Here is a 27,670-nt window from a genome sequence, read left to right as displayed (position 1 = left end):
ACCAGGGAGAATCCTTGTTTTTACCTTCCTTTTGATAAACGAGTTCTGTGTCTTCCTCTGTTGCTTAGTAGTGGAAACGTTTCATTCCTAAATAAAAGGCTCTCATGACTTATAATAGGCCATAGCTAATTATATTAGCAATTAATATAACACAGCATTCTTGAAAACATTACGTGTATTATTAGCATCGTTATTTGCTGAATTCGTGTATTTATATTAACATGCAAACTGTAAGCCAAACAAGTTGTCTGTAACATGCTCTCAATAGGTAAAAGGGAGTTTTTCCTTAATTGCTCTTCTTTGGGAGAAAACTGATATTAACTGTTTGGGTAAATTGAAGCAGTATCAGTTAGGTCTATTTCTTCCACTTTTCTCCCCTCAGTTGCCTACATTCTGATAAGTTAACCTGCCTTGCAGGAACAAAAACAGAGCTCACTTACCATTAGTAAATGCTAAGAGACAGATAAAGTGAATAAATGCACGTCTGTGTACTGATGAACGTACACTCGTGTTTGAAGCAGGAAGAGCTAAGTGATGGCTTCCATTGAGAAATGCCTTGAGACCTACATGGTGTTAGCAGCTGTGGCTAAACCGAGGCATGCTCACTTACATATTTGTATTGCCAAAACACTGGCTGACAAACATACTTTCAAAAGGATTTGTGAAAAATAAGACGTTTTAGGGTAATTGTTTTCTTACTGTGAAGTGTTACCTAATGTTATTGAGGCTTTAGCCAACGTTCCCACTGTTGTGCAGGGAGTACTGTACGCAGAATGTGAAACGTGAAAATGATTCTTCTGTCATGTAACGTACTCTCAGTCAACAGGATCCAGAATTAACGTGTCTGCAAAAGGTGAGGTCAGTTTGCATACTGTAAAGAAATTCACTGGCTTATTTTTCAATAATCTCTACTTCCAGCATCTTTATGTAGATAAATGTGCATGTATACGTACTTACAAAGTATTTATAAAAGCTTGAAAGCCTCCAGAGGCTTTTCTTTAGTCTGGTTTGTCAAGTGAAATAGTGCTCTGCCGTGGTGATGCCATAGTAAGTAGTCAACCTTTTTTCTGCGCTGGAGCACTAATTATGCACCGATTTGGACAGATTACATCTGCTTTTCTACTTGGCCTTTATTAAACAGTAAGCTACTTCTCCAATGTGATTACTAATAGTATTTTTTGAAGTGTTGCTGTATATGGATACAGCAAGAGGCAATTTGTGTAAGTCACTGAAATACGTTAACAGTACTTATTTTTGACTAGCATAGAAAGAATTAAACTAGGCCTATGAACCATTCATTTGTATAGTCTAAGTCCAGAACTAAAGAATTGTGATCACTTACATATAGATGGCTTATTACAGATGTAAAAATTTGAGAAGATGCTGCAATTTGCATTATGTTCATTCTTTGTTCCTTAATCATGGTCACAGACTTTACTTTTCTGCAGATCTGCTTCATTCCGTGCATGAGTGGTTAGCAGGGACTTCAGATTTCTTTCAAGCTGTGGTTTTTGGATATCTATATTTCTGTAACTGTATGATCAGAAAAATAAATGAAAATTAAACATAATTGAAAATGGAACAAACCAGTAATATTTCACGTTACAATTATTTAAAACCAGGATGCTTTATATTAAAGCAATTAAACATAAGTGGGGAATATAGATTTTGTGAAAAGCTTTGTCTAGTGTCTCAATCAGGAATGTCAAAGATGTTATTGATGACAGAGGCATTAATCTCATGCTGCTGTATGAAAAATACAAAGAAATACTGTAGTGGATACATCTCCCTTTCCAGCTGCATTGACTTTGCTGCTGCTCATGCTTAGAGTTTGAGCCCACCTATATCTTAGTATAGCGGGCACTGGAACTGCTCGTGTTCTTTCTCCCCTCTGTAGAATTTGCCAGTTCAAACGAGTATTCTGGTATTGTTTAGTTACACTTAATCCATCGTATTGCTGCTTAATTGACTACCGTGTCCAAGTAAAGGAACTAAATTGTAAGTTTTGGAGAACTCCTGAGAAGGCCTCTGGGCTTCGCTTGGCAAGGCTTCCGTTCTGATTAAACAATGTTTACTTTCTTGGTCAGTGCCTTGTTTCACTGTAGGTGAATTTACGTGGCATAACAAAAAAAACAACGCCCTTCACCTGTTCAGTTTCAGTCTTCACATAGTTTTATTTTATTTTAAACTTACAGCTTTGACTTTTCTGCTACATTTAATTTTTATCTTCTGAGTTTTAAAGTTGAAATTAAGCATTAGAATCAAAGTCTATTATAACAAGCCACTTACATATTTACAGTTGCAAAATGGTCTTTTCATTTTAGGAGGTACTATAGCATTCATTATATGCCTCAAAGCATCTGTTTATATCACGTATAGATGTCAGTAAAGGATAGTTAGGGTAAGAAGTATTGGTTTTATAAACATGCTTTCTGCTTTAGGTTATTTCTCCTGTGCTGTGAATTGGACAAAATCAAGTTAGAAGATAAAGAATTTGTTAGGAGTTTTTTTCCTATACAGTTTAGGAACTTTTCAGAGGTTTCAAGCACGTATGGGTAGTTAAAAAAAAAAAAAAAAACACACCAAAAACTTGAAAAGTGTGCTTCAGAAAGCTAGAGCCCATTTAGATTCTACTACTGTCACTTGTCTTGGATGCAAATGGCAAGATGAGCACTGTATTAATAAAAGGAAGGTAACAATCAAAATGCGAATACAGAAGGGTTGATTTTAGTTCACACTAATTAAAACTTTAATTTCAGTAACTACGTGAACTTAAACTCTTTTGGAGAGAGCGATGACGTATGGACACAGTATGTGATGGCAGCACAGGGTCGGTGGAAGGGAAGCAATTCGAAGCCTAGTTAAGTTTGTGTTACTCACACTGTTGTATCCCCAGCCCCCAAACCAGCGAAACCGACCCAGGAAAAGTGAGTTGTAAGTGGGTGCAGCCAGCGGGGGAGCCTGATGTGCAGGGCCATCGGGGGGCTGCAGAAGGGGCAGAAATGCACTCACCGAGAGTTGGTGCGAGCTGAAGTGTAGCTCCAGTGCAGACGATGAAGTTAAGGGGCGAGGAAGCGGTGTTAATGCTTGTAACATAAACGCTGGAGCTCCATCGTGTGGTTAGAGCAGAGCACAGGCTGGGGCCTCAGCCCTCGGCTGGCGGAGGCAGCGGCAGCGCACTCGTTTGGCAGCAGACTCAGTCGTCCCTGTGGGTGCTGTGGGAAACTTGCACAAGTAGTGGTGTTTTCTTCACTTCCACTGCTTCGGGGATGTATAAATAAAAGTACGCAGTGACTGGAAAAATATCCTTTGGACACAGCGCTGCAAGGGAAAAAGAGTTAATTATGTATGTTTAAAAGCTAAAAAAATTAATTGTCTAAGTGTTCGTTGCTGAAGTACAGAATGTGCAGGTAGCCAGCCCTGAAACTCCTGCCTGTATGCTCGGGCATGATGTCACCAGCAGGGTGACTTCAGCAGCAGGGCTGTGTGCAGGAACAGATTCACCTCAAGCTAAGATGATACCAAGTCAGTAGAGGCTGTGCCAGGAGTATAATTTATCCAGCGTGCCGTACCTCAAGGTTCTCTGCTTGTGTGCCTGCCAGGAAAGCATGATGTATCGTGTCAGGGAAGAGGCATACAGCGGACCTGCAGGGAAACCTGGCAGCTCCCTTTCCTTGAAAGGACAATGCAACTTAGGTGATAGGGTTTTCAGAAACTGTTAGAAATAACCTGTGTGTTTACTTCTTATAAACCCCAAAACTTCAGGAGCAACATGAAGCAAACCACTAATGAGCTAGACTTTGTGTGAATACACTTTCAATAGACAATTTCGACTAGAGCTTGGGTTCTTTTAATTCTGTACCCTTCTAGCATTAAGCCAAATTAAAAATAGTAGGTACCCTATCTGAGTGACGTCAAGTCAATAAAAGTGCTTTTCTCAGGTAGTTAAAAGACAGGATACATGATGATCCTTCATAAGGCATATCTGTTACAGAATGAGGTTTTTCTAGTGCCCTGTGTGCACTTTATAATCAATCTCAAGCCAGAGTGCTGTATGTAACAACAGGTTAACAACTGGATGTCATTCAAAATATTTTTTCAAGGACATTTATGACCTTAAGGAACACATAGCCCTTCCAGACCGGTAATAGATGAATGGCTCTTGTTTCAGGAAGCTGAAAGCAGACAAATGCTTATGGATTGAGGAGCTGCAAATAACAAGAAAATGTCATGGTGGCAGTAGAAAATGGTTTAAAATGTCTTATAACAGAACTTGATTGGGAAGTCGAACTGTCAGTAGAAATAGACAACTACAAAACAAAAAGGATGCATCTTCTCAAGTCGGTTAGGTTTTCAGCTAACTTCTGTCTAGAAGTGGTGAAACAAGAAAGTAATTTTCATGCCCTTCAGGGTTCATTTAAAAAAGGTAACTTACAAGTGTCATGCATATTTAATACATTTTATATTTTTGGCATACCTTGCTCTAGCTGGGTGTAGGAAATCAGCAGCTCCGTCTTGAAGTTCCACCTGAAATTAAAAATCTTGGACTTCATGGAAGCACTGAGTGACGAACGGCGAGTCGATGCTCCCTGTAGCTAGGCTCAGCGCACTGAGGCCTCAAGCAGGCTGCGTTTCCCATTTAGGAACTGGTTCTTTACATGAATTTTGCAAGTCAGTTGAAGGTTTAGGTGTAGGAACAAGGAACTATGAAAGGACTGCCAGCAACTCCATTGAATATTTGCTTGACAGCAGGACCTCTGCCTGAGCTCACAAAAAGGATGTGGTATGTGCCAGTGCTTCGTAGCCATTTGACTTTGTCCCACTGCTACTGTTCTAATTTATTTGTTTTGGACATGGGGACCAACTGCTTGTGTCCATCTGTGCATGGTAAAGTACCCGTTCCAATAGGCATGGAAGTCAACAAAAGCCAATAATGGGATTTCTAACCAGTTACAAGCAAGATATTAGGAGTGATTCACCAAATTTTGTCGTCAGTGTTTGTATAAAGGTTTCTGGAGTAAAGCACTGAGGGGGTTGGAAAGTACTTTTATTTTTTTTCTCCGTTCAAGGAATAACGTCATCCCTTTGTATATTAATGCATTGGATCACGCGTTGTGTTTTTTGGCAAGGACATTAACATGCATTAGGAGCTCTTGTTCTATCAAGGCTTTGTTTGATGACTGGTCTGAAAACCTCAGCTTAGAATTGGGATGAAGTACTAGTATGACACGTATTTTATGTTTGAAAAACTGTGCATTTCTGTAAACACTTTCAGCAATCTTATAAATTACACTGACAAAACGATCAGTTTTCCTCTTCAGCTCTGTTCTCAAGATGTCCTTGCTAAGAAGGGGATTGTAAGTCACACATCAGTCTGGCAAGTATTTTTATTTCAATATTTTAAGATTTTTACTTCAAGGTCATGTTGAGCTATGGTAATGTAGATGGCTTTAAGGTTCTGTTGGGGCAGTGAGAGAAACGCATTGGTTTCTGATGAAAAAAAGAGTATATTTTAAGTGGCCTTTTGGTAAGGCAGTTTAACAATTAAGTGTCAGAGTATGGGCCTTAATAAGTTGTGTTTATAATACAAGAAGCCCTGTGCACAGAACCATACGCCATTTCAGACTAACAGAAAAACCACAAAACACTATTTTAGAAAGTACGTGATTTTCTTTGAGCTATTAACAGTCCTAGATTTTATTACTTTCAAGTTCTAAAGAAGAAGAAATTTAGGTCTGTGTGTGATGTTTCTGATAGGCATTGCTTTCTAACCTCAGATGAGAGGTTACATCTGTGGAACACTGACAGTGCTTTTCCTGTAACAGAAAGGTTTGATGACTGTAGTTGCTGTAACTACTACAGCTTGCTAAGTGTCTAGAGTTTAATATATTAAGACCAAACAGTTGGTAAAATTTTGAAATTAAGGAATTTACATTTAACATAACTTCATTGCATGACTGGGGAGAAAGAGGAATGTTTTTTCTGTAATCGGTATCCTCCATTGTAAATGCTGTTTGCAGCTGTCTTAACTTGTCTCTATTAAAGCAACGATCTTTCGACATCACCTGTGAAGATGCCTGCACTGTGGGATGAGGTAGTAGGTTGTATAGTTTTAGGGTCATACCCACAACTGGGAGATAACTATACAATCTACTGTCTTTCCTAAAGCGGCAGAAAGTCAACACTGGAAACACTTCACTTTTAAAGTTCAATGTCAGATTCTACTGAACTTCTGTACTTGGAATTTTTTTTATAGGAAAAATATTTCTGCAGCACCTACAGGTAATTGCATTTAGATTTCTGTAATTCTTAGAAAAATCTAGATTGTCATTCTATATTAATTTTTCTCCTCTAAAGAATAAAAATAAAAATAGATTGATTCATTTAACGTTGAGTAATCAGCTACAAATGATTGATGTTCTGATAAGTTGTTCTTTAACATTGCTAAATGAAGCATCAAATATCAATACTCTTCAGAATGAGGCTATGGTTAGCCAATTCAGCAAAGATCTTAAGTACACGCTTCTCTGTCAGAGTGAGGTAGTAGATTGTATAGTTGTAGGGTAGTTATTTTACCCTGTTCAGGAGATAACTATACAATCTATTGCCTTCCCTGAGGAGTAAAACAAACTTCGGTCCTTTGCAGTCATTCATTTCCACGTCGAGTGAGTAAATACAGTTTTGTTAGATAAGTTCCGGGTTATAAAGTATGAAATTAATCCTGTAAATTCTGTCACTGATTAACAATTGGTGTGGATGGTGCAAACCCTAAATGGTATTCGACTGCTGTGACGTTTCTTCAAAGGTGAGTGGCACAGTGCTGACTGGATATTGAAAATGTATCTGTTACTAGCTATGGAGTGGAATACCCCACAGACTAGAAATTATTCTAAAACAGTTTGGTGTTTAATCTAAAAGTTCTGGTGGCTCAGGCATGTATACTGTGACTTAAACTGTTTTGAGACCCAAATTCCTGTAATGCATTAAAATTCCACTACTTCACTTGTTTAGTAGATGTTGGAAGGAAAACTTATAGTTATGCTTTTATTAATATGTCTGCTTATTTTTCTCTAGCTCTTCTAGCAAGTGAGACTTAAACAATGCAATACAAAGATTCAAGTGTTGAATGGCCAAAACTCACCCCTGAACTGTTTGGGAGTGTAAAGCTATGAAGTTTGGGCGCCCAAGATCCAGAATTGTAAATTTTCTCTGAGGTAGTTATGTTTTTATAAAAGAGATTTAAAGCTTACTGTGTTCTTTTTTCCCCTTAAGTCTTAGGTGTACTCAAGTCTAGCTGCTTCTGCAGCAGAGTGAGCAGCTAGTATCTTGCTCCAGCAACAACAAAAGAAAAAAGCATGAAAATGCTTTTTGGGACTGAAAATCTAGCATAGTAAGAGAGAAAATGGAGCCGTTCAAGAGTATTTAAGCCAGGAGCGGTGAACTGGTGCACTTAGTGAACAGTGCAGACTTACAGGACATGCCCTGGCCTAAAAATGCAGGAGGCCAAAAGCAGCTGGTAAGCTAAGGTGGCTTCCCAAAGAGCTGCTACGTAAGAAGAACTGCAAAAAGGAAGCATTGGGCTCCTAGGAAGAGGTAGTAGGTTGCATAGTTTTAGGGCAGGGATTTTGCTCACAAGGAGGTAACTATACAACCTGCTGCCTTTCTTAGGGCTTTATTATAACACCAGGACCATTTTGGCTCCATCCTAACCTCTGCAGCTTTGGCATGTGAAGAGAAGTGACCTCTAAGCATATTGAGGTTTACTGAAACTGGTGTGTCAGCATAGTTGGTACCGAACTCAAGCATAGTACTGCTAGCTGGAATTCCGTATGGGGAAATGCTGCATTTCAGGATACCATTTTAGCAGCATTAGGGTTGTGATAGCCTGCAAAGAAAAGGCCGTGTTTGGAAGAAAACTCCAAGAGCAAGATCTAATTCCCTTACAATTAGGACAGAGGTGTTACACGCTTCTTAACAGAGAGTAGAAGTACTAGTACTGGGTACTTACGAACAGGCAACTTTCCTCTGACTTTGTGGATTTTAAGTTGAAAAACTGAAGTTTCCAAGGATTGGCTCACCACTCCCTTGAAAGCTGGTGGTTTCTAAGCAGGTACAGGCACTCCTGATAAAACATGCTCTTAGACATGGATTACTTCCAGTCCTACAAGAGAGAAATTTTCAGTGAGTGAATGATTGCACTGCCATTATGGGATTGTACGTTAAGAAGTAGTTGATAGCTTTTTTTAAATGTAATTACACTGTAGTGCTGCGATGATTCTGGTAGGGTTTCATCTAGACACCCTGTACTGTAGGATGTGGAAGCTATGTTAAGTGTTGGACATCTTACAGCATTGATATATTAGGCCCACATCAGGCAGTATTTAAACTTCTGACAATAAGACGGGATCCTAGATATCATATGTTAAGTATGCTTGTATTGAACATTCGGTATGAATTTACTTGTACACATTTGATTTACTTAATAAAGCAATTTAAGTAACTCTTACAGTGAACGGACTTTAATTTCTCCAAATTAAAGAACTGAATTTTACAGGAAAATAGTACCCATAATAAAATAAAATCAAGACTATGTTAAAAAAAAAGTTTTAACTGTGATTAAAGTTAAATAAAAAGCCATCATTAACTGTGATTTTTCATAAAGAGGTTTGGTATATACAGGACGTCACTGCTGGGGAAGGGGAGCATCCTTACAACAATACTGATGAACATGCAGGAACTTACTTGCTCTGGAGCTGGTTTCTGAGCTTAAGTTTTAATTGCTGCTCCTAAGTCTGGACTTTCTGGACGGTGGTCTCTACTGCTCTTAAACACCTCGTTTCTTGTGTAAATAACAGTTGGTAAGGTGTCAACGGATATGATTTGGGGAGATACCCTGAAAAATTACTTTTAGCATTACAAAATGCCTTAAGAGCTTTAGCACACGTAACATTTTATAGGTAACTATAAGGTGTATTTTGGTAAGACTTAATGAATCAGTGTTAGCAACTGCAGTGGCGATGCTCCCATTGTACCTGCCTCATCTATAAGACCTGTGTTGTGAGAGAACTACAATTTGGGTCCTAGATGAAAAGCAGTAGCTAGAAAAAATTGTTCAGTTCAGTGTAGTATGCATGTTTGAGGCTTGATGTCCAGAGTTCTGTCCATGTGATATTACTAGCTGTCAGTGCTGCTGTGTCTCTAACAGTATACTTTGGAAAACAGAAAGTAGATGTAGCTTTGAATTTATTAGTTTGACTGAAATAAAATAATCTCAACTTTAAAAATAAAATATGGCTTTGATCATAAAGTGTTAAAAGCAGAACCTCTGTTCACAGGGTCCCAAGTGCTACTTAAGCAAAAGTACCTGAATTTTGGGATTAATGTCTGTGTGCTTTCACAATATATTGTGATAAGCAGATGCTGGAGAGAGATACTGCAGTATCTGTTCTGTCATATCCATATAGTCCCTCTTACACAACACTGTAAGCAGCCTTGATCGTGTCTCCATGGAGGAAGGCAGTAATGCTCAGTTCATTTAAAAAAATATCAATACTGGATAATTAGTTTTTTATCTAAGGGTGCTAACCCAGTTCCATCTTTCCACTAGTGACTGCCTTACCCATGACAGGTACAGGCATTTACTTCCTTGTAATTGGAAGCAGTGTGATTAAGCGACAAGGCTCAAAGCAGAAAGTAATTATGCTGTGGTTTAGCACTCATATAACGATCAGATTATTTCTTACCTTGACTATCCGCAGGCTCCACCTAGTAAATGGCATCTGTTCAGCAAAGCACATTGTTTGCTTTTTTCCATGTGTATATTCAGAGAGGGGTCCAAGGATGAGGTGGCAGCAGAGAGAATCCTTCCACTACAGCAACCATGGTTAAAGAATGCACAGCAAACAGTGCAGAAAAGTTTGCAGTAGAGACATGTTTACCACCCATACTGAAGTAGTTGTGTCATGGTGGTCTTGGAAACATTCCAGTAGAGCTCTGAAAATAGAATACTGCTTCAGTGCTGATCCACATCCCAGGAGAATTATTTCTGTTCTGTGCCCTTCCATGCAGGAACGTGTGCTTTCAAATCTTCCTGATAGTATGAAACCTGAGACCTGCTGAGATTTTTCTGTAAGAGAAAACAGGACTAGCCAAACGTTCATGTTTCTAAATGGGACTCTGAGCACTTGGTGCCACGCTCACAGCCTATTAGCTTTATGCATTAAAAATGGTCTCCACTGTGCTGCCTTACTCAGATCTAGGATTGTGGCAGACACCTGATTAAAATAATGTCACAGGAATTGCTGTTTGTCATTTGTATGCTTTATGCTATGCAGAAGATAATAGAGCTCCACCATAGGTACATACAATAGTTTTACCATAGCTCAAGAGGTGTTCTGTGCTGGACTCTGGTTGGCAGAGGGTTTTGCGTTCTTAACCATTAGTTCCCCTTTGTGCTTTTGTGTCCAGCGTCCTTCCAACCAGAGGGAGCAGATGCAAAGAAAAACCTCTTGCTGTCAAATGCATATGAAGAGATGTTAGGAACACACACACAGAATTTCCATGTTATTTATATTTACACTGCTGGATTTCCAAATCCGATACGGTGGTGATTTGAAATGCCATGCCATCCTTCTTCCAAAAGGCTGCTCTTGCTGTCTCTTTTGGTAACCAGCAGACTGGACTCCTCAACAGGTACAGACAGCTGGTGCAACATCTCTTGGTTTTACAAAGCAGTCGGTATAGAATATGTGATACGTGCAAGAAAAAAAAGAAGGAAGAGGAAGAAAGTCTCAAATGTACCAATTAAAACAGACAAGTGTCAGGTTCAACTGAACTTCAGTGGGAACATTCACCTGAGTTTCCTAAACAAAGTTTTTCAACTCCAGAAGCATCGGTGCCTGGCTTGGCTTTCAGACCCCTGCTAAGCTTTGAGTCCAGCAGATGAGACAGCTGGATTTAGTCAAGAAAGCAGATTTCATCTAACATGCTGTTGTATATTTTATGAAATCATTCTGGGAAGATGAGCTGTGATAGGAATTATTGGAAGCATCAGATAGCAGTGCATGGTTTGTTGCAACACAAGAAATCAGATTTGTTCTTATTGCATGTATGGAGTTACTGGAATTTGATTTTTTTTTTGTTTCCTACTAGTTTGTTTCAAACACTTAAAACCACTATGTGAAGAAGGTTTATATGCACTGGAAAACTAAACTATTCTATTTCAGGCTGTTGTATAAAAGCATCCTTAAAACAAAGCTACTGCAAGTCATAGTGCTGCTAAGGACTGTATTTTGGTGACTGAAATAGGAGAATGTTACTGGAAAAAAAAACTGATTGGACATAAGAACTTTTGTATAAATGTTGTTAAGCTGATTACTATAAAATTATGTATTACATAGCTGATTATAAACCAGAGCAGAGAGAAGGATCAAATCTGCAATTCCAAGTCCCAGTTCTGTGAGGGGGTTCAATACTCTGTGCATACAGTGATTTATCCTTACCTTCATACATGGCCGTATACGTCCTGCTCCCTTTAATAAGGTGTCCTTAGAGATGTATCTGTCATCGCAGTAGTCCCAACAGCTACCCACAGACTGCTAGGTGAGACAGTGGTAAATCGATCCTGGCATCCTGAAATTCTGTCACACGAAGCCTGATTCACATCTGGACTCTTCAGTGCACAAGTGGTTCCTCCTGCAGAAGCTGCCTAAAGTGAGGAGAGGGGAGGAGGGTAAAGAGGAGGGATAAGAAAGCAAGGTAGAGTCTGAACTTCCCAACTCCTACAAAATTTGTAGGAATGTCAAAGAGCTGGTACTGTTGACTAACATTCTACCCGTTTAAGCCATGTTTGATGCTGTTAGGACCCAGTGTATAAAACTAAAATGTATCTTTAAACCAAACTGAGCACAAAGTTTTTCCCTGACACTTGACTTTTTTGACCTAAAAAAAAAAAAAAAAAAAAAAAGTGAAGCTGTTTTTTAGAGGTTGATGTAATATGATCCTGATTATTACTTCATCAGCTGGCATACACTGCCTAAATTGCTGTAAAATATATGTGGTAATGAAAGAGGTGATGCATAGCTGCTGAAACAAATGCACAGAACAGTTTTTCCTCAGCTCTTCACATTTTGAACAAATGCAATGTACTTCCATTTTCCATTAGTGTTTCAAGTTAAATGCAGTTGCCGTGAATAGCATAGGAGAGCCAGCAGTTAACTCTACCACTGCAGAGCACATAAGGAAAGTCAACACGTCTGACTAATCTCTTTCTGTTCCAGTGGTGGTGGCAGTGATCAAAACAGTGTTTCTACTGTTCTCTGCTCCAGGCCATCACTTCTGTACTTTCAGATGCTGTGCTGATACAATAGTCTCAAGCTAATTCATATAGAGAAGTGAAAGAGGTAGGTCAAAACTAATCAGCACAATGGGGGAAAAAAGGTAGTTTAAACAGTTGGAGCACTAGGCATGAGAATAAGGAATGAATAAATAAATAGCGTGTGAAATTAACTAGAGTATACAAGTACCTGAAGGATGCAAACGCATCGATTGAAGAATCGCATTAGGATGTGATTAAAAAGTTTCAGCTAACTGTCACAACAACAATTTGCCATCAAGTGTGTAAAGCTCTGTTGTGGGCATGCTTTACGTGAATGAATTGCCAGCAACAGGCTCTGGAAAGGTATCCTTTGACAGGAACAGGCATGTTTGATTCAGCTCAAGTGCATGGCAATCCTTCCCTTAATCTCTGCACAGGATTTCACATTGAGCCCAAGCATGTTTTTACTAGTGATTGAAAGGAGGTGAACAGCTAGCTCATTATTATGCAAAATCAAGTTATTTAGATAATAAGAGATTAATAAACATTAGTATATATATATTTTAATTACTCACAGATAGGAAAAGCTCCTTGTTTACTGAGTGAGTAGTTGAGCAGCGTGAAAGCGGCGATGTGGAAAAGCAGCGAGCTGTTGCCCAGATTGCCCCTGCCAGGCTCTGCAAGTAGCTGTTGTGAGCCTGTGCCGGGGCTGTGATGGCTTTCGGATGTGGTACTGCCTGCAAGGAGCCTGACCGCCTCTGCTCACCCTGGTCACAAACAGTAAGGTGCCCGTTAGTAACAGAGTTAATTATTACAGTATTGTTTGTTCACATCAAAGTGAATTAGGCTATGTGAAATTCCCAGTAACGCTTCAAAAATTACTCCTCAGGTGTGCAATGAAGATTTTCTTTAAAAAAAAAAAAACAAAAAAAAAAACAAAAAACAAAACAACACAAAACCAAAACCAAAAACAACCACCACCAAACAAACACTACTTGTTTTCTCATTTGCATTTTCTCTGGTTGGACCTACATCCCCTCTGGATTACCGTGACTCAGCATGCTCCATTGTGTTTCTGCATTTCTGAAACACAGCCAAGTAGTTCCTTCCAAAGATTACCTTGTTAAAGTAAAAATATCCGTTGTATTGCTTGCCCTTCAGATCTCATTCAGTGACTGCAGATTGTGGTACTTCAGGTCAGGGCAATGCAGTTTTCCAGTCAACTTCTCTTAAAACACAGAAACCAGAATTCCTTCACCAATCTTCCTTACATTCCTTTACCTTCGTGTTTTGGAGTAGCTCCATGGTCCCATGAAATCCATAACCCATTTCTGGATCTGCATATTGCACAGCTGTACACAAAGTTTTCTACCTTTGCCAATTTGTTTCAATGCCGACTCACAGAAGGATGTCCCAGGCATTTTAAGACTGCATTTATATGAGACAGTAATCAAAAATAAGCTGCTCTTGAGTAATATTTACAAGTTTTAGGGCAACTAGCCTAGACAACAGTGCTCAGGAACTAACTTCCAAAAATAAAAATAAAAAACGTCTGAAGTGCTAATCAGCAAATCTGGTAATGAACAGCAGTATGTGGTTGATCATTGCATAGTCCCTCTACAATCCAAAGTTCCCTCCATCAAAATCAGCAACAGAAAATAATCAAAAGCTACTCTTAGATTCAGTACAAATTGTGTGGATTGGGTAGATGACTACTAGACCTCTCAGTTGCAAAGAGACTTCAATAGCAGAAGTGAATTGTCTTAGAATTGCCACATTTCTTTATTCCTTTCATTATTTTCAGACAGATCAAGAAGCAATAAAATATGTGTAGGTCCTTGATGTGCCTTTTTTTTTTTTTTCCTGCAGTGGTTAAAACTATGCTTTTAAAAAAAGTGATCAGCAACCCAAATAGCTGGAGATTTCTGCACAAGATAATTTGTAATTATATGAAAACATAGAAAACCTGAATGATGGGTACCTTTGCATACTTCCATACAACAACTCCGCCATCTGTGTTTCAAGCAGAGTTTACTATGTCTGAGTTGGAAAGGGTTCAGCATGCGAAATACTGAGCAGGTTAGCTTTCAGCCGATAGAGCACAACAGTCATTTACAAAGTGGAGTAGGAGTCTGTAAAACTAAAAAACAACAACAAAAAAACAACACAAGAACCAGAGGGCATAAATACGGTAGGGCAGATTTGGGCCTTAAGTTCACATATTTTTCTTTTCCCTCAGAAATGAAGTTTATGGATTTTCTCACCTCTTGCACATTCCAGGCTGTAACTGTGCCATCAGTACAAGCAACAGACCTCAACTTTCCACCCCAAACACATTCATTGCCTGATAGATAAGCCATGACAGATATTTTTCCTACAGTAAAAAAAAAAGAAAAAAAAAGTTAAAAAACAAAATGTCATTCCATAGGACTGAAAAATTTGATTCTCCGCAAGCTCAAGAGTGTTTAAAGTGTACACATGGAAAAATAACGTGCCCTTTAGATGGCATCCTACTCAGTAATATTTAATGACTGCCATGTATAAGAGAGTTTCCCTCTTAAGGATGATCAGGGATTTAGATCTTACTATAGGCTCAGTAAGCATATTTGCAGTATTTATAGGTAGCTAACATTTTCCTCAAATCTGGTACATGGTCAGGGAAGATGGGTTAAAGACTAAAAATAATGCTCTTTCTCTACCTTCACTGCTGGCCTGATGAGATATGCCAACAAGATAAGGTTTTGCATCATCATCTTGTATGTAATTTTATTTATTTATTTATTTATTTTAGGGCTGGTAAGGGAGTGCTACATTTGCTATTTCATGATGGAAGGATAATCCAGGCACAACTCTATTTTTAGCCTGAGAGCACAACACACAAATGCCATTTTTCCAGAGGTGATTTGTTTCCACATTTCTGCTGATGGCCAAAGCTTTAAAAAAAGAATTATGGTTTTGTGTTCTGAACTCCTGCAACAGTTGCACACAAAATCTTTCAAAGTGCTGCATTTCATCTCTAAATAAAACTTATCTGTAGCTTCTGGTAATATTAGCCCTTGTGAGTGTCATCAAAGATCAGTTAATTCCAACTGAGCATTTTGAAAACTGCTGCCATGAGGCAAGTACCCAAGCAAAATGCTATTTTCTCTGCTGCCATGTGCCTCATTAGCATGTGTGTATAATCAGCTGGTGGCCAGCCTGACACCATCTGATATTTAAGTTGGGTATGCTGAAGATGATTCTTCTTCCCTGGCTGAAAACCATGAAATCACATTTAAGATGCTGCAGAGATCCGGTGACGTGGGCATTCTTGTGTGAAACGAGCATGACAATGGCCCTGCATGCAAGAGTTAATGAAAATAGAATCAATAGCACAGTAAGTTTGAAAATCACTAGCTGTGTATATTTATTGCATATTCAAACCAAAATATTCAATATATTTGCTTGAGACCACAGACAAAAGCAGAAACTTTTGCTCTCAATGCACCAGTGAGGCTCAGCAACATCCCCGTCCCACCTGCCACAGAACTGCCCCCAGCCCCCTCCCCAGCAGTTTTTCACTGGCCATAACACTGGCTGTTTGCATTGTGTAGTCGTAAATAAATAATATTTTTTTAAAAGGCTAAACAGATCAATACGAGATGTACCTGTACAGGGTGAATGGTTTCTTTTTAATGCTGTACAACCCAGCTTTGATAGTTTGGGCATTGAAAGAAGCACTGCTGCCCAGGAACTGCTCTCTGAAATGCTGCTCCAGGACTGTTTGTGCCAAAAAAAGGTGTTTAGATACACTGAAACTGATTCAAAGCATTTAACAGCTTTTGCTGTCAAGTAAGGATTACCAGATTGGTAAAGAGTACCAGATTGAGCCTGTTCTGCCACGAAAGCCTCAATTCTTTGAACCATTGCTCTGAAGCATTCAGAGAAACTGTAAGCATAGGCTTGTGGGGGAATTTTCAAAACAAATCATTTTGGTCACTGTTTATGTTAACTTTTTTTTTTTCTTAAAGGAAATGTGAGGATAAAAATCACTAGTATTTCACTTTTTTTTCCCCCACTGGAAAAAAAGATGAAGAGGTTACATTTGTAACGGTATACCATAGAATTAAGGGCAGTAAGACAGCCATCGCGTACAAAAGAATTTGGGATTGAAAATAGTAACAGTTATGAGGAACCACCCCTATCCCATTTATTCTGCATGATCCCACAAACTCAGCAGTAGGGAGTCACTGCACTAGACACAGCACCTCACACAACACCGTGGAGGGGGGGAGTGTTACGGGGGGAGTGTTACACCTCCCATGGTTTATGGGCTGGCAGTTGCGGTAGGACAGCTAGCTGGACTCGCTGGGAGCACGTTACCAATCGGTTGACTGCTGCTTGCACAGGTTTTCACTCTGTGGGCGTCACTGGGCGTGCTGCTTGTCACTTCTTGATACCAAAAGCTGCACACCCGTGTTTGGAGGCAGCTGTCGTGCTCCACCTGTGCAGGAAGGGTGCACGGTACAAGCGTTTTACTGCTAGAGTCTAATGATACAGGGATATTAGAACGCACTGCCTAATTAAAAAAAGAAAGAAAGAAATGAAAGAAGAAAAGCAAAGAGTTTTAATGCGGAGGAAAAAAAAAAAGAAATAAGGAAAGTTACAAGGACAGGATTAAATGGAGCCTTAAAACAACAAGGCCACATGTGGCAGGGAATCCCCTCAGGATTCACAGGATGAGGGTGGGTGAAAGCAGGTGGGCAGGGGCACAGCTCAGAGCAGCCAGGGGTGCACAGGAGGGCGATGGCTGTGCAGACTCCATCCCTCCCTGCCACCGCCTGGCCCTGCTGGCACCATCCCCTCAGGCACCGCTTCTGTGCCCTGCGAAGGAAGCCGAGATCGGACAGCTCCTGTTAGCGATGCCTGCCCGCTACCCAGCGAAGTGGTCTGTGCCCAAGTGGGATGTAAAGCAGCTCCCCCAGCAAGCAGGGGCAGCCAAGCCCAGGCCCTGCGAGTGGTAATCCTGCCCGTCGGGCATATTCCCTTCCTCGCAGCCTCTGGGCCATGCAGAACTCATGTCAAAGCCTGCACAGGTTTATGTTCACGTTCAGTACGAACTGATTCAATTTGTGCCAAAACCTTTCAGGATTCTCCCGCCCCTGTCCCCCCATGAGTTATGTTTCCTCGAGAAACCACAGCCCTCTTCAAGTACCTCAGAAATGCACCATAAGCACTAAGCCAATGCTAGACGATAACAAATGAGGCAAATTACATGCCAGGATGTGCTGGTGATAATGCTTTCCACCAAAGACAGGAGCAGGGAGGTTTTCCAGCACAGCAGCAGCCCGGGGCGGCCCTGCCCTGCTGCCCGGCGGTGTCCTGTGGGCGACACAGCGCACCGAGGCTGGCCAGCCCAGCGGAGCTGACCTTTAAATCCATCGCTTCTTGTCTGCATGCCCAAGAGGAAGTCACATGTGTGGCACGAGCCTGACCCAGAAATATTGCAGGCAGTAGGATATTTTGCGCGAATAAGGAAGGGCAGGGTCTGCAAGATGAATCACTGAAACAATAATTATCCTGAGGAAAAACCTTGGAGGGTGGATTAGCTGTGATAACTGCCCTTTCAAGGTAACAACAATGCAAGCCGTCAGCTCTTCTCAGCTGCGAGGAACAGAAAATGCTTTAGCACAGACCATAAAAATAAGAATTATGGAAGTTCGTAAGAAGAGATTGGCCAAAGATGCATCCCTCACTTCCCAACCACTCCAACTTCAGCCTGCGATTGTTATACAATCTGCAACAATAATTGCTCCCAAAATTATTTTTAGCATGCCAGTAGCTTTCAGTGCAAATAAATAAAGGGACAGACAGTTGCTATAAAGGCAGGAAATAAACTTTAGAAAGTACTTAGCTTTTGGCGAAGCAGGGCAACTGGATTACACAGTTCCTGAGTGTGCATGACAGTCTCAGATAAGAGGAGCTCCGAACTATAGTTTTATTTTCTTGCCCCTGCTCAGCCCAGCTGTGGTGCATCCATCAGAGCTTTGCCATTGCCCTGCACCCAGGGCAAGCCCCAGAGCCCCCCACCACAGGGCTGCAGCACTCACCCATGTATTGGGTGCGTTGCCCATGGCTGTACCAGCATTACAGCGACGTGCGGGCACAGCGTTTGTGGCAAGCAGCTCCCACCAACAGCACCCGCAGTGCTCTGAGGAGCTCAGAAGCATCCCAAAGAGAGGCAGCAGCACAGAGGGAGGCAGGACACGACCCCACCAGACACACGGTCACTGCAGGGCTGAGGTGTGGGAGCAGGGCCAGGCAGGAACGCTGCCCAGTGCCCAGTCCCAACACCGGTCTGCTGCTGGTCAAGCACTCACCACACCACAGGAGGACAACATAAAGGCCTTGTTCTTTCTCCCACTAGAAAGAATAGTTAAATTTGTGTTAACAGGCTTGCCTTGGCACTCTGATACCTTTGCTAAATACTGCTGGCTACCTCAGTGTTGGTCAGAGCCCTAGGGGAGACAAAGCTTTGCTGCTGTTTGCTTTTTTCTACCATTATCTCCCTTCTGTCTGCTTCAGGACCAGGAGCTGCCCAAGCCTTGCCTTGGCTGTGCTGTGCTCCCCACCTGGGCACTTGGGTAAATAAAGCAAAATTTGGAAAACAAAAAGGCAGGGAGTCCATGAAGGATGCCAGGCTGCTGTCTGTGCACACTCCTCTCTGGGCCCAGGAGAGGCTTCTCCTCGCAGGCAGCCCGTGCTGCCGAGGAACACCCGACCAGTTCACAGTGGGGTGAGCCGAAGCACTGCTCTTCCTGCTCTCCTCCCAGCCCAGCTGACCGCCTGCCAGCAGCAAGCTTGAGACAGCCCTGGAAAGCAAAAGTGCTCTGCCGAGGGGGACACAGAGCCTGGAGAGGGTGCTTCCTGGCACTGCTCCCTCTCTCCCAGATGTTGAGGGCTCGAACTTGCCATTACCACAAAGTTCTTGTGCCCTTTGCAACAGAAAGCCAATTTGTGAAGTAACTGTAATAATGCTAAAATAAATAAAGGCATTTCCTTGTCCCAGCTTTACATGGATGCCTTTCCATCTCGCTGCTCCTGGATTATGAGAAAGAGCAAACACTATGCTTGCAATTCACCATCGCTAAAACTATCAGCAGCTTTATGTACTTCCTTCTCAACTAGGCAGCCAGCATCCCTTCATTTCTCCCCACAAGCCTTCCCCGAAGGTCTTGGATGCCTGTTGTTTGGAGACAGGTCTGTCAGCACTCGAAGGGTGGTCTAGAGGGAAGGTGAGGTCAAGTTACTTAAACATCCTACTGGTTTATTTGCTTGTTTAGCTGTACGTGGAGTTCCCTCCTGACCACTGGAACATCCCTCCCCTCTGTTTTTAATTTAAGGTTTCACAGAAAGGTTTTCATATTTTTATATCCCCCAAAGCCTAAAAAAAAACCTCTTTAGCCACAGCCCTTCAGCTTGGACTTGGTCATGCCTCTCAGCGACAGAACCAGAGTCAAACATGTTATCAATTTGACCAGATCGGTTTCCTTTATGGTGGAGTTGTTTTCAGCGCTCTGTGATGTCTATTACAGAAGCCAAAGATATAAATGATCAACTGGAAGCTTGAATTAATTTTTCCTCATGTCTAAATTAGGAGAGTGAGTAATTGCTGCAGTAATCACAAGCAGAGCCTGTTTATCAATGCCAGTGAATAATTGGCTATTAAACAATAGTGCACTTTGCCTTTGAAAATTCACAACACTCTAACAGGAAGCACGCTGCCAGTTTTATATTAGCCTGATGATTGATGAGAGGAGTGGCAGGATTACAAACGCAGTTTGGGGACAAGCTCTCTGACATGTCTCCCCCAAAATCATCCCTATGCTCGAATTGTTATCCACACCGAGGATAAGCACATCGTGGGCCTAGATTACAGCATCTGAAGTCAGAGGGCTGAAATAGCACACATCTAACTGTAATCAATCACTTTTGACTGCAGGCAGCCAAACACTGTACCTAGAAGCCACAGGCAGGAGCTGCCTCTTGTTTTCTGTTTTTGTACATGTGTCTGTCTGCCACTCGGCCATTGCTCTGACCTCACCCTTTGTTCATAGCAGCATCTGGCCCCGTTATCTTCCTTATGCTCTTCCATTTTCCGTGCCAAGCCTATCCTCTTCCCACCATGCCCCTCATCCCTTCCTTTGACAACCCTGGATCGAGTCCCTGTCCTCCTGGTGTCCTGTCCTTCCCACCCAGCTATATCCACCCCTTGCCTCCACTGAATTTCTTTCCCCTCCTGGCCATTTCTGGGCTCACCCCAGCCACCCGCAGCTCTCAGGACCTCACCTGTGCTCCCTTCCTCTCCTGAGCATCTTCCTTTTTCCAAGCTCCCTGGATCAGGAACAAGTTTTTTTTGGGGGTCCCTCCTCTCCCCACTGCTTACAAGCACTTTCTCTTTCCTTATTTGCCTCTTCTACTCTGTGCCCAGCCTCTCCTCATCCTCCATTCTCAAGCCAAAGCTTTCTCCTTGTCCCCAATGCCCGCATCCACTCTTGGTGGTGTCAGGTTCTGACTCAATGACCCAACCAGTTTCCTATACTGCCAATTCTGCCTGCTTGGGCCTCCAAACTGGCCTGCAGACCTCACTTGATTCTTTCAGTCACTCTGAAATGGTTAATCTGCTGTTTTTCACCTACTACTGCTCTTCCTCACCTCTCCACTTTGCAGATTCCCGCTCTGATCACTGCTCAACCAGACCATTCAATTAGTTTTTTTCCTCTTCTGTTTGCAGACTTCTCCTCCCTGTCCTCTTCTCAATTTGGAAATTGCTGCTTTTCTTTCAAGCTTCATTCCACTCCAGTCTAGACTACCTACCCAGAGTTTGGCCTACTGACTACTCATTTCAATTTTTATTTTCTTCCTTTTTTCCCCCCAAAGCTATTAACACAACAAATTCATTCTTTCTGCCTCTCCTTATTGTCCCCTTCCCAACTAAGCAGCTGTAAGATCCACCTGAGTCTGAAGAAGTACATCTGCAGCTCTCACTGATGCAAATTCTGACTTGTCAACCACTTGCTTTTCCTTGCTCCCCTGTTCTCTCTAAGTGACGTATTTTCCTTGTCTCTGTGGTAGAGCACTGGTCTGTCCTCCCTTAAAACAGGGCACTGTCACTTTCTTTCACCCTTTCTATTTTAATTAGCCTTAACCATTTTCATTTAACATGATATTCTTTATTTTCCTCCTCACTAGTATCCTTTAGCACATCCTTTCCTTAAAATGCACCCCAGAATCCTTGATTTTCTTCTCGCTCTTCTGGACACCACTCCATCTCATAGCTTACTGCTGTTCATACTATCCTGATGTTCCTTCAGAAGCTCCTGCCCCTCACGTCTTACCCAAACTTCTCTGGCTAACATCTGTCACATCTTCTTACTCACACACTTCATCTTTATCCCTCTTCATTTACTGTTGATCAAGCTCTTGAGGTCTTGTTCTGCATTCTTCTGGATTCTGGACACTTGCTAAGGGGTCTTTCTCACCAGGCTTGAACAGATCCTGGTCTCACAGAATTTCTAGGTTGGAAGAGACCTCAAGATCATCGAGTCCAACCTCTGACCTAACACTAACAGTCCCCACTAAACCATATCCCTAAGCTCTACATCTAAACGTCTTTTAAAGACCTCCAGGGATGGTGACTCCACCACCTCCCTGGGCAGCCTGTTCCAATGTCTAACAACCCTTTCGGTAAAGAAGCTCTTCCTAACATCTAACCTAAAACTCCGCTGGCACAACTTAAGCCCATTCCCCCTCGTCCTGTCACCAGGCACGTGGGAGAACAGACCAACCCCCACCTCTCTACAGCCTCCTTTAAGGTATCTCTTTCACATGGGGGGAAAAACAAACAAACAAACAATCAAACAAACAAACAAAAAACTCCATACACAAAGTCAATGACTGCCTCCACAGAGATAACTTCTGGTTCACTGCTCAGCTTCAGACTTGTCCCCTCTTAAATAAGAGTTATGAAATAATTACAGTAAGAAGTATCCATCTCAGAGGTCATCTCTTATTTAGACCTACATGTAACTCAGGTTCTTCCTGGCTGAAATGAGGCTCGTAGCCATGCCTCCATCCATCCCCACCTTCTTGCATTGCTGACAACATGACACCCCACAACAAATTACAGCCTCCAACTCCACATGAGGTTTAATTCTCTTGAAGACTTCCTGCATAGAATACTGAGAAGTGACAATTATCCACCTGGCTGAACTGTCACCACGTCATACCTTGGTTAGACCGCCAGTTTCACTCTTGCTTTGCTCACACCAGTATTCTGCAGCAGACTTGGTCTCCTCACTGGCATTTTGACATTGCCTCATCCTTTCCCATCCATGTCATGCGATCAATCTACTTCGCATCAAGCATAAGTCACTTGTCTTTACTTTTCAAATAAAAAGCTGTTGTAAGGATGGTCTGCTGCATTGGTCTTTATGCCTCACCATCTTATTTCCAAGGAAGCATCCTTCTTTCTGGGTGCTGAATTTCTGCTTAGGACTCCCTATGAATACTTGCAGAAGCACTTTGCTCTTCTCCTACACTTCTTAATGCTGCAGTGTCCTACTTGCCAGCAGCTGCCTGCCGTACTGACCAACATGGTTCCTTTTTTACTCCTTTATCTTCCACACTCATCTTCTACTCGATAATGTTTTTTTGGGATGAAATCCATGTTCTGCATTTGTAGATGACACTGCAGAATGCCATCCTATTGAATAGATAGGTATGGACCTATCAGGAAGCCCTGACTTGTGGAGTGTTGCAATCTCATCCTATCACATATCCTTTATCAAAAACATAAACCTTCCTAAGGTCACTTCAGTCTGCAGCCCCTGCTCAGTTCAAGCACAATGCTGACACCTGTCAAATGGCCCTTACTGTCTGGTCCATGTGAAAGGCATTTCACAAGAGCTCAGCATACTGCTGAGCTGCCCATGGAGTTTACATGCACTTACACACCCCAGCCATATCTCCCTGAATGCTTCCCAGGAACACATCAGTGAAAGTTGTTGCCCTTTCCAGGCCTTCACTTGGCAAGGAGCACAGCAAACACCCTCACTGACAAGAGCACACACTTGAACCAGACCAACGAGAACACAGGTGGAAAGCTATTTTAACCTGATCCACGAGTTAAGGATATGTCTGGGGGTCATTTCCAGCTCAGAGAGCAGACACCAAGTATTCAGTTATCCTCTGTGTCTATATGGAGGCATCAGATCAGCACATGGAGATTATCAGAAAATTTAGCAATTTTGGTAGATTGGCACTAGAACTACTAACTCAAGCAGATGAGTGTCCTCACCTGGCTGTTAGAGAGACAGCCCCACCTCTGGCTCTGGTCTCAGACAGCGACATCTGTGTGGCAGCACAGGAGGACAAGGCAGCATTGCTATGCCACCCTCTAAGCTCACAAAGAAGCATTAGCTTCCTGTGCCATGGCTGTTCACCTGGCTTAAGGCAGCAAGCTTGGCTGAAACCAGTGAAGGCAGAAGTACCAGAACCCAGTCAGAGAGTTTCAACCAGTCCCTAAGTCTTGTGGCCTAGCACTGATTCATCTCCATGTTACAGCTTCTCAACCGTATCAAACACGTCAAGACTCAATCAGTTGTCTTTGCTATCATTAGACACTCAACAGTTTACAACTACATATTTTATACCTTTATTTACTGCACAGTTACTGCTTGGGAACAACTGGAAGACTGAGTGGACCATCGTGAAGGCATTAGCAGGCCTCTGCTCCACAGAAATGCTTGAAATGTCTGTGCAGGCAACATTCCCAGAGCATGACCCAGCCTATTCAAGCATCTTCCATGAACATGCTTTTAGGCAGATCAGCAAATCTTGTTTACACTATTTAGAGTAAATGTTGAATGCAAACCTATTTTGTCTTGCAGACATAAATTTCTGTGCATAGGTAGATAGGAAGAAGTTCCTGACTTTGCAAGGGGATAGAAAATTATTAGTAAGAGCCCCAGTAGCCACAATACAATTCCCTTTCGTAGGATCCACAGAATCCCCCTGAAGCTCTCCTATTAACAAAGGCTGTTTGAACAAGTTGGCTGAAAATAAATAAATAAGTCTAATTCAGTACTTTTCCTTTTTTTTTTTTTTTTTTTTTTTAAACCTGCAGTGCTATTTTAAGAACAGTTTTATGGTTACAGTTTAGGCAATGGCTAAAACGGAAGGGAGAAAAGTTACAATATATTTCATAAAGTTTATGTGCCTTGCCCATAACTGTCTCTCACACCATGATATCACCATGCCCTCCCACATTTCTAGTGACATCTTGACATCAGCCTTGTAAAAAAGCATTTCAAACCTTTGAATAGGAGGGGGAAAGGGAACTTCCTTCTGGAGGAGACAGGTATTCAGTTCTATTATTTTAATTAAAGCTATAATTTTAGTAATATTAGACTCATTGCTAGCAGTGATAGCTTCAAGATTTCTTCTGCTGATTGTCAAATTTACAGATGCATCCAAGGTCAGCCTTCATCAGAACAAAAAGTAGACCTGTGTCTTTCTGTGCCTTCCTCTCCATCATTCCATCATTCCATTTTCTCCACCCTTTCTCTCCTTCCTGCCATGAACATGAGTTTGCTTCCCCTGATCTCCACATGATTTCCTCATGCTATTTGTTACCCCTTCCCATACACAATTTTTGTGACTCCGCCCTGCGCACATTCAGGGAATAGACAACACCCTTGTTGTCCACGCTGCTGCTCTCCACCCAGCCACACGTGCTATCTGCTTTGCACATCACTGTGCACACAGGCACTCTGTCCAACAAAAAGCCTGCCTTACTTTTTGCAGTGACTGGCATCAGGTACAGCTCCGTCTCACCCTCAGCTCATTGCCCCAGCACTGTGAACAGTTGTCAGAGCTCAGCATAGTCTGTGGCAAATCACTAGCATCCAGCAGGTTTTGTTACCTGAAGATATACCAGCAGGACTCACATATTCAGCACTGGCTGGCTATGGCTAACCAAGATGCGTGTTTGACATCCAGTTTTACAACACATCTCTTATCCCTCAATGTGTGCTATTGCTACTCCACCTCTCTGTAGACCTGGTATTTCCAAAGCTGTCAAGTTCTCCTCTTCCTTAGCATCATCTGTAGCTCTCTGGAGGACTGTCACATTTGCTGGATCACATCCATGGTGGTTAAGACTTTCCTTTGGCAACAGATAATCTGCTCTGCCAGTTCATTTCACATCTGTGTCCATTAATAAATATATAAAGGAAATGTAATTTTTTCCTTAAAAAAAAAGACAAAAATGATATTTGCCTAAGTGCACATTCTGACAAACAGGGAGTATTATTTTTTTTTTCCAAATGCAACAGACACCCCACTACATTTGATATGAGGGTAGAATCAGGAAAATCTCCTAGAGAAACTAGGCAGGAAAGAAAAAAAATAACAACAAAAACATCTGGATGAGTATCATCCCTCTACACAAGTAGCCGTGTTTATACCTGTCAGGGAACAAGAGATCTAAAGAGGAAAAACGCGCTGTTGTAGAACTGGAGGTGCCCAAGTGGTGGTGCAACTGGCACCCAGTGGCACTTCCACATCATTTGACCACAGGACACACAGACCAGGGGGATTCATGTACTTAGCTCAAAGCAACTGACACGACATGCCTGCTTCTCCAATCCTGCTCCTGCCATTTCAGATTACTGTTCGAGAGCAGCTTACTTCACGTGCATTAATCATTAGCTCCTTCTCTGGTATGTGCAACAACTGCAGGGTCCAAACTCCAAGCTGTCAGGATGGTCCCAGGGAGCCACAGCCCATGGCGGCATGCAGCCTGAAGACCGATCTGCTTTGGGAAGCAGCCCCCACCAGGCCTGAGGTGTGCACACACACCTGAGGGGCAGAGGAAAGCCCCCAAGGTGCAGCAACAGTTACCCAGTCCTCGAGACTGTGCAGGGGGAAAACAAACAAACAAACGAACAACTTTGAGAAAGTTTCATAACAGTGGATAAACAGCCCTTGAGTTCTACCTTTTTTTTTTTTTTTAAACTATTTTTTATTAAACACTCAACAAGGTGAGCATCACGTCTTTACCTGAGGAAATATCCTTGACTAAGTCCCAAAACCTGAAGACAGCTTTCTCCCCAAACATAGCTGGGTGCAAGTCAGCAGTTCAAGCTTAGAGCAGCTTCACCAAGGTATTACTTTGCCTTTAATGTATTCTTTTCTGCATAGCTGGATTCAAGAGTTCAAGCAAACCTAAGCTCTGAGAAAACCTGGGCTTCCAAACCTTAGTTTTAGAGCTCCTTCAGCCACATCCAGCTCTAAAAACCAGCAGACACCACACAGACTACAGCGATGAGTGCCTGCACACAGACACAGCTCTACACTGTCACTGTAAAAAAGTGCATCTTCCAAGCTGGTAGACTCTTAAATCACAGAAACATAAACACATCAATGTTTTCCTTACCCCTAAAAACTTCCAGCAGTTTCTAATGAACCAGCTCCTGCCAGCTCCAGCTCCTCTAAAGCTCTGAGCAGTCAGTTACTGTCTGTGGAAGCCGCAGGTAATTAGCTCCCAGGTACACCTGCCTGCCCGAACCACTGCTGGCTCACATTAACCCCTGAGGTCACCACCAGCCTGGCTCCACCTGGAGCCCCCTGCCCATGGGTCTGGGGATTGGGGTTTCCCTCCCACAGGCTGCAAACCCCCTTGAGCGCCCTGCCCTGAGCTCACCAGACCCAGTTTTGCATCACCAAGCCCATGGGGGGTGACCGATCGCAGGGCACGTGTCGCCCCTGTGCTGCCACGAGCGCTCCCGGCCAGCCGAGACCCATCCTGGAAACCCAGCCCGGCAGCGAGGGCAGCTCTCGCCCTTCCTGCGCCCTGACCTGCCGCAGCTCCTACGTCACTGGCTGCTCTCGGAGCAAAACTCTGCAGCAGGCTGCTTAGTGCTCGTCTGGCAGGCCTGCAAATGCATCTGCAAACGGAGAAGTTGCCAGTGATACGACATATTGGGGAGCAGGTGAAGAAGGACCCAGGAAATAAAATGCCTTTGTGAATGTTATTTATATTTATTTTTGTATTTTCAAGCGCCCTTTTAGGAGTTAGAAGATTTGTAATACAGGGAGCGTTGATATATTAAGCTCACATTTCTGCTACTGAAAGGACTCTCTAGCCTGACTTTTACAGAGCTGTTTTGACAACAAAACTGTGCAGCTATGATTAGCCTGATAAAAGGGAGCCAGAGTTGGAGTATTGATGGTATGTGCATCTAGGATCTAGTTACAAAATGGGCTTTTAACCACATTCTCCCTTGTGAATTCATGTTATCAGAGGCCATC

The 27,670-nt window shown here is 42.3% G+C and overlaps 1 protein-coding gene and 1 long non-coding RNA gene across 4 annotated transcripts in view; one reads left to right on the top strand and one right to left on the bottom strand.

The window, feature by feature from the left end:
• Nucleotides 1–27,670, top strand: part of WNT7A (Wnt family member 7A) — a 70,305-nt gene that overhangs the window by 1,278 nt on the left and 41,357 nt on the right. The gene's annotated exons all lie outside the window — the stretch shown is intronic.
• Nucleotides 8,754–26,969, bottom strand: LOC137862760 (uncharacterized). Of its 3 annotated transcripts, none has more exons than XR_011100508.1 (6): nt 26,796–26,969; nt 14,581–14,690; nt 12,892–13,083; nt 11,502–11,707; nt 9,744–10,716; nt 8,754–8,893 (listed from the first exon to the last, which is right to left on the bottom strand). It is a non-coding gene; the product is annotated as an uncharacterized lncRNA (long non-coding RNA). The 3 variants fall into 3 exon arrangements; XR_011100507.1 differs by lacking the exon at nt 26,796–26,969 and adding an exon at nt 15,964–17,045 and having other exon boundaries at nt 14,581–15,653; XR_011100509.1 differs by lacking the exon at nt 26,796–26,969 and adding an exon at nt 15,964–17,045 and having other exon boundaries at nt 9,744–10,511; nt 14,581–15,653.

Source organism: Anas acuta, chromosome 11, assembly GCF_963932015.1.
Source record: "Anas acuta chromosome 11, bAnaAcu1.1, whole genome shotgun sequence".
Taxonomy (NCBI): domain Eukaryota; kingdom Metazoa; phylum Chordata; class Aves; order Anseriformes; family Anatidae; genus Anas; species Anas acuta.
This window is presented reverse-complemented; position numbering and strand designations above follow the sequence as displayed.